We start from the raw sequence: 12,827 nt of genomic DNA, 5'->3' as shown, positions 1-12,827 counted from the left end.
CCATATCGATAGGAAATCTAATAGAGAATAATTTATCCTCTGGCACGGTTTTCGTGTTAAGTTAAAAACCCCTAAATTCTAACCATTGGACGAAGCGAGCGTGTGGCACCAGAGTGCTGCAGAACAGCGCTTACAACCGGTTTATATTCGACCGGCGAGGTTGGACATTCGTTCGGATATCTGGTCTTGAAGCGATTGCGCCTGGTTAGAGAGAACCATAGATATAGAGGAGAGAATACCAAGCGCATTTCACCATACAGGAACTCTGATGACATTTTATATTTACACAAATGGAGTAATTGAGGAAATTTACTTTTCCTAATTAAAAAAAGGGTTACCTTGAAATTCGAAAATATTTGGGGCTAAGAAGGATGAAGTTACAGGACAATGGAGAAAGTTACACAACGTTTTCTCCCTCCAGCCTCCTCTCTAGTCTCTTCTTATCCTTCTTACTGTCCCTCTCTTCCTTTTATAATTCCTTCCTAACCCTTGTTAGCTACTGTCACTCCGATTCTTTCTTCAATCATTTTTTTATGTATTTGCATGTGGTTAATATTGGCGTCTTAAAATTCTGTTCATCATTCGCTTGTTTTCCGGATTGCAAATTTCTAAATTTTACGGGTATTTGTCGTATTAAAAAACCTTAGGATGCGATCACATTGGAGGCACGCTTGGGCAAGTAAAATGGAAGCGTCTGCGTGTCCAAGCGTGCCTGAAGAAAGAAAATTAGTGAATGTCCGTTTGAAACTATTGGTGGCGCTGTAGAAGGTGTTCACACTGGAAGCAAGTTACAAGCGCAAGCTGGTTCACCCGTATCCTCCGATCAAATAAGTTTTTTTCTAACACGCTTGCCTATGTGATGTGGTATTTGTAGCTGTTTTTGTGAGTGATTTTTTCCACAATGGATGTTGAAATACTAATAGCATGTATTCAAGAAAGAAGAACAATCTAGTATGCATCTTGTAAGGACATTCTAAAATAATTAAAGAATAACTTTAGCTGTTTAAGAAGATCGGGAAAAATTTGTTTATATTCTCCATCTTCCTCCGTGCTTAAACTATTCTTTCACCCATTTATCCCTTAATGCAACCTCACTATCATTAAAAACTTCAACACTCCATTTTATAACATTAAATGCTCTTCATTCGAGGAATCCATTTCGACAACTAGACTAGAAGTGGAAGCGGTTAAATAAAAAAAAAATAAATTTAGCCTGCTAGATCCCGTAAGGGCAAGGGCCTCATGATTGACAGGGCTTGGCTCAGAGAGTTCACTCGTTAGCTAAGCTGGTCCTAAGGAGTGATATCAGCGAACTTGGCTGCACTACTTCGTTTCTATGTACATAAACACTTGCACTTGTAAGATTCTCACCACACTACACAATGAGGACGGTGGCTTCTAGATTTCTCCATAGCTGTCTGTCTCTTGTACTGCTCGTCCAATGTGCTCCTGCCTTCTTCTTGAAGAAATCGGCCCATCTAGTCGTCTGGCGTCCCACTCTTCTTCTGCCGATCTTGGGATCCCACAATGCCAGTCTGTGCGTCCATCGTCTGTGGTCCATCCTTACCACGTGCCCTCTCCATACTTGCGTCCAATGTGACCACACTTCCAGAGCAAGCTTCTAGACACGCTTGGGCACGCAGGCGCATCCATTTTACTTGCTCAAGCGTGCATCCAATGTGACCACACTTCCAGAGCAAGCTTCTAGACACGCTTGGGCACGCAGGCGCATCCATTTTACTTGCTCAAGCGTGCATCCAATGTGACCACACTCCCAGAGCAAGCTTCTAGACACGCTTGGGCACGCAGGCGCATCCATTTTACTTGCTCAAGCGTGCATCCAATGTGACCACACTTCCAGAGCAAGCTTCTAGACACGCTTGGGCACGCAGGCGCATCCATTTTACTTGCTCAAGCGTGCCTCCAATGTGACCACACTTCCAGAGCAAGCTTCTAGACACGCTTGGGCACGCAGGCGCATCCATTTTACTTGCTCAAGCGTGCATCCAATGTCACCACACTTCCAGAGCAAGCTTCTAAGCACGCTTGGGCACGCAGGCGCATCCATTTTACTTGCTCAAGCGTGTATCCAATGTGACCACATTTCCAGAGCAAGCTTTTAGGCACCTTTGGGCACGCAGGCACTTCCATTTTACTTGCTCAAGCGTGCCTCCAATGTGACCGCAGCCTGTGATTCACCGTTCGCTGTGGTGTCATATTATCACTTGACACAAGCTCGCTTTCGTTGACGTGACTTTTGAGTCAGCTGCTACGTACTGTGTGTGAGCATTATCGTGCCATCACACTTGGATGAGCTGTCCCAGCACTGCGATACACGCGTTGTCCTCACTCTGTCGATTTTTTGTTTTAGATGTCATATAATAGTTCAGGTATACTGTATTTTATTTCATGGAGTGCAGTTTCATAGAAAGGACTTTGCCGACAGACCTTCTGCTGCCCCCTACTAATTGGTTGTCATAAATAAATGTCTTCCTTACTTTGATGGAAATCTTGTCTTCTTCTGTCAGTAACCAATCACAACTCTCGTTCAGAAGAATTGACAGGCTCCCGTCAAATCCACGTGGAGGCAGAGTTGCCGCAACTTTTCCGAATTCCAAGAATCCCGTCAGTCTCTCTGTCTTATTTCGAGGGTCACCAGGATTGTGGCAACTGTGCAATGTAGGGACGAGGGGACAGGATGGAATTGTCAGAGGTGTTTGTGTAGGAAGTTATAAATCTGTAAGTGGGTGTTCAAAGGAGCCACCGAACTGCACTTCTTGAAATAAAATGGAGTATACTGTAGATTGTGTAGTTTAACTGTACAGAATAACAACCGTATGGTCCAAAGACATTTGAAGAATGAAAATCCAAAGATAATAGAATATAATGGATGTAGAAACTTTCAACTTGCTCTCCTGTAAAAACAATAAAACGTGACTTATCAGGTTTTTCCCCTATAGTCTTCAGTTATTTTATTAATCTTTTATGTAGTAGTCGGCCTCGGTAGCGTAGTCGGTCTAGCGCTGGCCTTCTGTGTTCGAGGTTGCCTGTTCGATCCCGGCCCAGATCTATGGCACTTAAGTGTGTTTAAATGCGACAGGCTCGTGTCAGTAGATTTACTGGTATGTAAAAGAACTCCTGCGGGACAAAATTCCGGCACACCGGTGACACTGATATAATCTCTGCAGTTGCAAGCGTGGTCAAATAAACCATAATTTAAATTTTATGGAGTATAATGTACAGTGATGAGCGAAAGAGTTCACTCGTTGAAATTGTCAAGTCCTAACGTGGGGTTCACATTAGTTTGTTTCTGCAGCAAGTTTGTAATGGTTTGACTGTTTGAAAACTATTCCAACCTCAACTATTGCGCATGATCAGCGATGATCGATTTGAAATTAATTTCAAATCGTCCCTCAACGAACGCTCATGTAGTAAAATAATTTACTAACCTCGTATATTGAAGTTGTAGTTAAATTTCACAGTATATTTTAATAACCAAATATATAATAGTATATTAATGCATAAAGTACATGTGTTCCAGTCTAGTGAATAAAAGTAAAGCACAGCTATCTTAATGCGCATGCGTCAATGTGATTTGATATTGGTTTTGGCTTGATCCGCAAATTTTTCTGACCGTCAGGAAATGGTTTGGTGACGGTTTGATATGCTGCAAGAACGCCTGACTTTAATCAGCAAGTAGTCAAAGTTCGAAGTTATCGCTGCATGAACTGTGTTATCGATGTGAGCATGTTTATGACGGTTGGAAATGTTGGAAACTGCTGCAGAAACAAACTTTTTATCTACGGAAAATTGCACGTTAAATGACGATATATTCCTACTCTATGTGCTCCTACATTGTAAGTATTAGAGTAAATCATTATTCTATGCAGGAGATTGCTTGAATAACTTCGCGAGCTCGAGTCTGCGATCTCTTAGTCCATAACAGTTTCTTTATTATCTAACCATCTTACTTCTGAGAATTTTATGGATTATTTATCTTTCGGAGGAAGAAAATGTCAAGTATAGGCTCTTCTTAACTGATCTTGATTTAAATGATGTTCATTTTCAAATATTACACGTCATACATAGAATTCTGGTGTAATCGTTACTATGAACAGCAGAGTGATACGCAATGTTGATCGATTGTAAGGTCTAATGTCTTAGGCCAACAACATTGGAATGCGTATAAGTGCGCACGGGATATACTTTACGTCATCTGCTCACAAACACAAGTAACGCACACTACAGGATCACTTTACAACAGATTCATTCCTCTTAAACAAGTACAGTATAGTTCAGTTTAGCAATGATTATGAAGTTAATTTTACAGCAAGGTTATTGCAATATAGGTTTAAACATTTCATTCAGGGCAGTACCTTTGTTACAATTGTATCGATGTTTAAGTTAAAATTTTACAAAAAAAGATTATCGTAATATGTGCTTAAACATTACATTAAGAGCGGAACCTATGAAACAGTAACAATTTAAGTTCAAATTTTGCATCAAAGATTGTTGTAATTATAGGCTTAAATATTCCATTAAGAGACGTAACAGTAACATTTTAAGTTAAAAGTTTGCAGGAAAGAGTATGTTTATTCTTTTGTAATAGGCCTACACAACACAGTCCCGTCCTTGATGCGGGAGTAGTCTTACATCGTACATCATCACGCGCCATTACACTTAGTCAAGTCATTTGGTTCATTGCACAAACTCCGTACTCATCTTCAAAAAGTTAATGACTAAGACTCCGGTCTCTAGTTATAATTGGATTAACTAGGCATAACGTATCAAGAAAGAATGATGCTGAAACTGATCAGGAAGGAAGAAAAGGAATTGGGTCACTGTCTGAGAAGAAACTGCCTACTGAAAGATGGGTTGGAAGGAATGGTGAACGGGAGAAGAGTTCGGGGCAGAAGAAAATATCAGGTGATAGACATTAAAATATATGATCATACGCGAAGACTAAGAGGAAGGCAGAAAATAGGAAAGATTAGAGAATGCTGGATTTGCAGTGAAAGAACTTTCCTTGGGCAGAACACTATGTATGTATGTATGTATGTATGTACGTATGTATGTATGTGTGTATGTATGTATGTATGTATGTATGTGTGTGTATGTATGTATGCATGTATGCATGTATGTATGTATGCATTTATATATTCACACTGCAAATGGATATATACCCGGTGGCAGTGGTAACTAATTACACTCAATAATGACAATAATAAACACAACTAATAAAAAACAATAATGAATAATAATGATAAATAATAATAATAACAACAACAAGGAGTATGTATGTATGTATATATGTATGTATGTATGTGTTGTATGTATGTATGTAATCAGTAGAATTTTACGTCCTTTATTTTTGGCGTAGAAAGTTCCTAGTTTTCATATGTAGGTGTTGAAACTGGAGGAATCACGTTAGTTTATTGCTGTCCTAAGTTACAATCCAGCATCGTTCATTTCAATACAAATCCCGCCAAAATTCAAAGAAACAACCATTAGAATATGCCACGAATTTAAGAAAATATGTGCTCCTTACGCTACTTCCTAATCCAGCTCTCAGTGCTGACAGTACATCTGTCACTTCTTATCCTGCCACTTGTTTGTTACATATCTCTTTGTAGAGAGTTTTTTGATTTGAGGTATAGGGCTAATTGTGTACATGGCACTTAATGCTCTAAAATAACTATTTATGATGAAATATAGTGTACATAATTTCATTCGTTAGTACTTCATAATGTAAGAAAAATTGAACAAGAAAATCTTTATGGACAACTGTGACTAAGCCCTTTTTAATAAAAAAAAAATTGTATTTAGTGTGAATTATGCTTGCATAAATTGAGTGTTAGGTACTGAAGGTGAACCAAATCGTCAAATATTTGAGAAAAAAATCACTATAGTCGTAGAGCATGCAGCAAGCCACTTCTTCGAAATTAGGAGCACAAGAAGGTATATTTCTCGTTAAATTCTCGAAATTTATTTTTTTGATCTTCCTCATACATCGTGTATGGAATGTAAGTAGTAAACGTGCAAATGTTTTTTCTTAATTTGTAAAAATTATTAGGCAGTTATTGTATCGTACGATATGACAAACTTGACATGATTATATTAAGCATCTTTGAGCATCGTACCTTCAAAGTAGAGGGTGATGGATCTTGTAAGTCCAAATATGAAAGAAAATAAAGTAGAATAACTCTTCTAGACAAAGGATAACAAAGAGGAATAACGCATGTAGCAGATCTCGAGGATGAAAATAATTAAACTAAAACTGTAGCCAAGGATTAGAATATAGAACGCAATGTGTAAATGTGCCATGGAGAACACGAAGTAGGAGGCTTCTTCCTCCTCATTTCTCTTCTCGATGGAGCGGAAATGGTTGTAATGGATTCTCAGCTGAGCTGTCATGTCCCACTCAAACTTACGCACGAGGCCTGCCTCTAACATCCGAAAGATCGCCTCATCGAATCTCGGCAGCAATGGGTTGTTCTTAGCCAGATACATAGCGATGTCCATTCTGAAGATGGGCTCCTCGATGGAGCAGAAGGGTTTGTGGTCGCTCGTCAGTCGCAGGACAGAGGATGTGAAGTAATCGACATAGGCCGTACTGGTGATAGTAGCACCGTCATGTGACGTAAGCATGTCCAGCAGACACGTGTCCCCGTCCACGCACTGTCGCCTGGGCAGCGTTATCCCGCTGTGGTATTCCTCCGACGTTAATTTGATTAAGTTGTCCCAGCTCTGTTCAAACTTGTATATCAGGCCAGATGACATCAGTTCCTCGAACGACGTCACCTGTTTGTGGATGCCGGGCACAACCAAGAAGCTAGTGAAGAAAATCTGGAATATTGTACTCATTACGAAACAGTAACCGACCAGAAGCATGAAGAATATCCTCAGTTTGGACGTGCAGGGCATCGCGGGTACAGATACCCCGAGTGTCACAGCCCACACGTTGTACACGCAATTGGAGACACTCTTGTATGCAAGCGATTCTTGTAGCGCCGATCTGTCGGAGAATCTTGCGAGCCACCAAAATACTGCAGACATCTGAATGAACACCAAACTCATGGACAGCCATACAGACAGAGAGAAGATCTTGAATATTTTCTCTGATCTTTGGATTGGTCTCGAGCACGGCACAAACCACTTAATGTGAGTCTTGTAATAGGAAATTGTACCGTCGGCCAACTTGTTCAAAAAATAATGGACGGGGAATGTGCTAAGTGTGACGTCAGAAGATCCAATTACCACGTCTAGTAGCATTGATAAATGGGATTCGATTTGCGACATTTCTACTGGTGGGGGTGGGAGATAGTGTGGAGTCATATTTAGCATCCGGAGGATGAACATTAGACATTCGATTTCTATCCCTGAGTATTTGTAGACTGTTTCATTACCTTGATTAATCTCCGTGCCTGCCAGCACTACTCCTAGGCCTGCACTCGAAGTGGATACCCTAAGCGGGCAACCTTGTAAGTTTTTGGTGATTTTGGTAGGATACAACTCTTGGGACCCGAATGTGACAATTGTACCATCAGCAGCACAGCTACCCACGAGTACAGCCTCAGTTATGTTGTCGCAGTTTCCTTCAGTTGTGTAAGGGAACCAACTGTGTAAATCATAAAAGTGAGGGCCACTCCTGGTTTCTTGCAGTACGACCGCATTCAATATTTTGTAGCTTTCCCAAAGTTCTTTCAATATGGAGAAAGCGATTTCCTTAGAGGTCTGAGATAGTGTTTCAGTGGAAACAATGAGGAATCTCCCTCTCGGATTGAGTGATCCTAAATCCTTAATATTTTCGAATTGTTGAGTAAGATCTTGGATGATTTCTCCGACAATTCCAGTCTTCAATATTACAACGTAGCTGAGATATTCCTTACTCAAATCTCCACGCTCTTCTTGAAAGCCCGATCTCGACATGATGACAGGCCAGCTCATGTCATTATGAATGATTTTCAGAATCTGTTCTGTCATACGCACGTAATCACAATATGAGGACTCGATATCAGAGTCACATTTTGTCGTCGGCATTGAAACAATCACAAATCTTCTTTCGCCGAAGTGGCGACGCATTATATTCTGCGCACATGGTATTGCTCCTTGTTGACTACTCGTGAGCAGAAAGGTGTAGACGTCAGGCAGGATACTAGATAACATCATCACGGGCATCATTGGCATTACAAGGCAGGGATAGGTTGATTGTAGATGACGTGAATTGAAAGAATTATGTCACATGTGCAGTTCTGCAGCTTCTGTAACAGATAAATGCGGTACATCTAGTACAGTTTTCTAGTTGTTTTCAGAAGACTACATATGCGTAATATGAATTACAAAATTATAAAGTTCTTTTTTGGCTTGAGATTTTTTCGACTAAAAAATAAGTGAAAATAAACGCATACCTACGTAGCCTAATAAGTGAAATCCAAATCTTAGGATGTCTTTTTTTTCTGAAGAACTAAATGAAAATTAATGTCCGTATTTAATGTAAAAACACAGCTACTGGAGGCTTTTTATAATACTTTAAATTTATGTTTTTATGTTAGAACATACATGAAGTCCTGCGTTTGGTTACCTAGAGTTACCAAGCAACCCGCAACAGTGTAGTTGCGTATGGAGTATAATAGTAGTAGGCCTAATAAATGTATTTCTACTGGCAAAGTCAAAGCCATAAAGCCTTCTCTTCCACTCACCCAGTATTAGAACAATAGCATACAACAGCAGAAACACAGGAACAATATACAATTAATAATAATAATAATAATAATAATAATAATAATAATAATAATAATAATAATAATAATATAATAATAACAATAATAATAACAAAATGAAAACAAGTTTAGTTACATGTAATTCTAAAAATCAAACAAATTATAGTAATGTGAATCGAATTATTAAAATAACAAAGAAAATTTATATATTAAAAATAAAAATCACATATTAGAAAAAATTATATTTTAGGAAAGCTCACAATCTAAGCAGTCTATTTGACAACCGGGTTTTGAAATTAGTAAACGTCAGATAGCCCCTTAAGGTATGAGATAGGGAGTTCCAATGACGAGAAATTGAAACGGTGAATGATGAAGAGTATCGGGAAGTGTTATGATGTTATGATAAGGTATACTCAATGTACCGGTGATCTGAGATCGAGTATTTAGGTTATGGTTGGAGCATAAATACACGACAGATAGGTAAGTAGCATTGAACTCCGGACACATAATTCAGGTCTGTCTTTAGTGAGTAAAACAGTCAACGTGCCGAAACAAAACAAAAATCAGGTAGTCAGTGTAAATAGTTTTGTTTTTACTGTGATTTATTTTATTATGCATTTATTCATATATTGATGTATTTATAGAAATGTACTTGCATAGGCTGTGTCTAGTTACAACGTTCACGTATAAAACAAGTATTCATAATTAATTTCTACAATATGGCATTAGAAACGATCATTCATGAAGACAAAAATCTGCAAACATTTCTAAATGAACGAAAGTTGCAACATCAGGGCCGAATATATTTTATATATTTCAATAGTAACACATTTTTTATTGTGAATATTCAAATTTCAGTCCTTTCAATAACTTATCATGTTATTTTTTTCTAAACTCAGTTTCACTCTGATAAAACTTATCTATTTATGAATACAATATAATATTTTATTACTCAGTCAATGACAAATCAATGTAAAAATGACTTATTTTATAGTCATTAAGTTTGTATACATGAATTATAAAATTGCGAACGTTTTCGCCTATTCAGGCATCCTCAGGCAGAGTTATACAATATCTCAATGTCACATACGTAGCTATTGGTGGTGAGTACTATTTGAATTGATAATGTACAAGCCATCTCCGTTATTAAAATGTGATATTACAGGTAGTAAACTTAATAATGTTAAAATGTTAAAAACCATTTAGTAATTAAACTTCATAATATGTGGAACTCTTGTTCAGTCCAATGAGTGGTGAATATCTGAAATGTATAAAAATATAATAGAAATGGGAATCTCAAATGTAAATTGTAATCGAATTGGATATTTAAAAGTACTCACGTCATTTAAAATGTGACAACTGCATAGTTAGGAACTGTATGGATTACTATAACATCCTGTGTATTATGTAAATTATCTGTAATGAAATAATAATTAATATCAAATTTAGTAGAATTTGAAAAATTGGAGGGCTAAATGTGGAGGTACTTACGTAGGTGAGACGACCTGCTGCTATTAGGACTGTAACTGGTATGATGTGGGGGAAGTGTATATTCGTGTAAACAACTACGCGGAAGAATACTGCGTGGTGATGGGGTTAGAGGTTGTAGTTGTTTACACGAATATACACTTCCCCCACATCATACCAGTTACAGTCCTAATAGCAGCAGGTCGTCTCACCTACGTAAGTACCTCCACATTTAGCCCTCCAATTTTTCAAATTCTACTAAATTTGATATTAATTATTATTTCATTACAGATAATTTACATAATACACAGGATGTTATAGTAATCCATACAGTTCCTAACTATGCAGTTGTCACATTTTAAATGACGTGAGTACTTTTAAATATCCAATTCGATTACAATTTACATTTGAGATTCCCATTTCTATTATATTTTTATACATTTCAGATATTCACCACTCATTGGACTGAACAAGAGTTCCACATATTATGAAGTTTAATCACTAAATGGTTTTTAACATTTTAACATTATTAAGTTTACTACCTGTAATATTACATTTTAATAACGGAGATGGCTTGTACATTATCAATTCAAATAGTACTCACCACCAATAACTACGTATGTGACATTGAGATATTGTATAACTCTGCCTGAGGATGCCTGAATAGGCGAAAACGTTCGCAATTTTGTAATTCATGTATATAAACTTAATGACTATAAAATAAGTCATTTTTACATTGATTTGTCATTGACTGAGTAATAAAATATTATATTGTATTCATTTATAGAAATTGACAATCTGAATATTCCATCATGCTTTCTAACTTATCTATTTAATTCAAAAAGTGTAATTTAAATACTCAGAACTCTCAAAATAGAAGGAAAATAGTGAGCATTGGTTTTAACTTTTTGAATGAAACACAAAGTATTTGAAATGTAGATGCGTTTTATTTATTGTGAGAATAATCTTCTGTTGCCCATAAAGTGGCTCTAAATAAATATTTGGTTTGTCATTAAATCCACATGACAGTATATTTTGTACGTGAGTACTGTTCTCATTGTTCAGTGCCTATACGAATAAGCAACTATGTAAACTCAAGAAACGGAGCGGGGAGACGACCCCAGTATAGTCTTGAATAGGACTGACTCGCAGAGCGAAGCTTGCTAGTATGGTCCATGTACTCAAAGTAACCAAACACAGGACTGTAAACATAGCCTATGTTATGTTTTGCCTAAATTCTAAAATATCTGTTTGATTCTGTTTAACATTTTTGTAAAAAATTTTACTTCGACTGTTTGAAAATTAATTTATAGTATCTTGTGCTGATTACATTCTATACCAGATGTCTTTGGAGCAGATATAAACGACGGAACGAAATGCAAGAGAGCGCGGTTCACACGATACTAAATGTCTGTGTACGAATTAAGTGGCCGACTACGTTTATATAACGAAAAGTGAAAATTAAAGTAATGTGCCTTTGAACATACCTTCTTGCATCAGTCACTAGTTGTACTGCTGTCGTCTGCTCATACACCGCACAGATGCTAGACGCAATAGAACTGTAGTAGTGGGCGCGTCTCTGAATACCGTCTCGTAACCAGGATATGCACGCGCTAGTGTCTACAACGCTCTCAGCTAAGTATTGATTCGCCAACCAATGGGAACGCAGCGATAACATGAGATGCATCAAGACCCTTGTTATGGTCTGCTCCAAAGACATCTGGTATAGAGTGTGGATTGTTGCTATCTCTGCGAATTGTTTTTAAACAAGGCTGTTTTGAGAGTTTCATGAAATTAACAATACGAGTTGATTTTAAGTAGCGCACACAAGAGTAAGGCATTAACAACTATGTTTAGTAGTGATGTAGTCATTAAAAGTACAGGCGTCGAATTATGCCTAAAAAAAGTTGCAAATTTCACTCGTAAACTCGTATACAGAGTGTCCTATTTATATTGACCATCCAAAAGAACTTTGTATGCAAGCACCAAACGAAATATTGTTTCTTACAAAAGGTGTATAAGTAGAAGAGGAAATAATACTGATGGGGAGGCAACCTTGTAGCACTTTTATTAATTAGATATGAATACTAACATCGTTTCTATAAATGACATTATGTATATATTATTCAATATTTTAATTAAACTTGTCAAAACATGTTCAAAAATGTATCACAGTGGGTTAAAGATGGAAGAACAGTCTAAATTCGTTCCGTTGAACCATGACAGCTCCGGCTACACTGTTCTAGTTGTTCTTTATGTTGTACTTGGAACTTAAAAGTCTCACGTGAATGGAGGGGAAGCATGGAAATTGAAATCCTTTCAGTGTAGTCATGAGTAATGACAGTAGGCCTAATGATACAGAGCGAGGTGCGATGCGAAGTTTAAATTGTTATACTGGTACAGATGCGTTTCTAACATTTTACTAAACAAGTGTGGGGGATTCAAGTTTCACTACTGCTAATATATAAATTGATAGTTATAAATTTTTATAATTTATGAAATTATAATATAATTATTATTACAACTAAGCATTAAGAAAATTAAAAATAAAAATTAATGATTTTAGTTTTTTTTACTACGTAACAACGAGAACAAAAATTACATGCTACACGTTTTAAATAACATGTTAAATTTTTTAGT

At 37.2% G+C, this 12,827-nt stretch overlaps 1 long non-coding RNA gene across 1 annotated transcript; it reads right to left on the bottom strand.

Annotated features, from left to right (window-relative positions):
• Positions 1 to 9,771: 9,771 nt before the first annotated feature.
• On the bottom strand, positions 9,772 to 10,253 carry LOC138708638 (uncharacterized). Its single transcript, XR_011334744.1, has 3 exons — positions 10,212 to 10,253; positions 10,061 to 10,136; positions 9,772 to 9,981 (listed from the first exon to the last, which is right to left on the bottom strand). It is a non-coding gene; the product is annotated as an uncharacterized lncRNA (long non-coding RNA).
• Positions 10,254 to 12,827: the final 2,574 nt, after the last annotated feature.

The sequence above is a fragment of the Periplaneta americana genome, chromosome 11 (genome assembly GCF_040183065.1).
Source record: "Periplaneta americana isolate PAMFEO1 chromosome 11, P.americana_PAMFEO1_priV1, whole genome shotgun sequence".
Classification (NCBI taxonomy): domain Eukaryota; kingdom Metazoa; phylum Arthropoda; class Insecta; order Blattodea; family Blattidae; genus Periplaneta; species Periplaneta americana.
The sequence above is the reverse complement of the archived record's forward strand: the minus strand, read 5'-3'. Positions and strand labels throughout refer to the sequence as shown.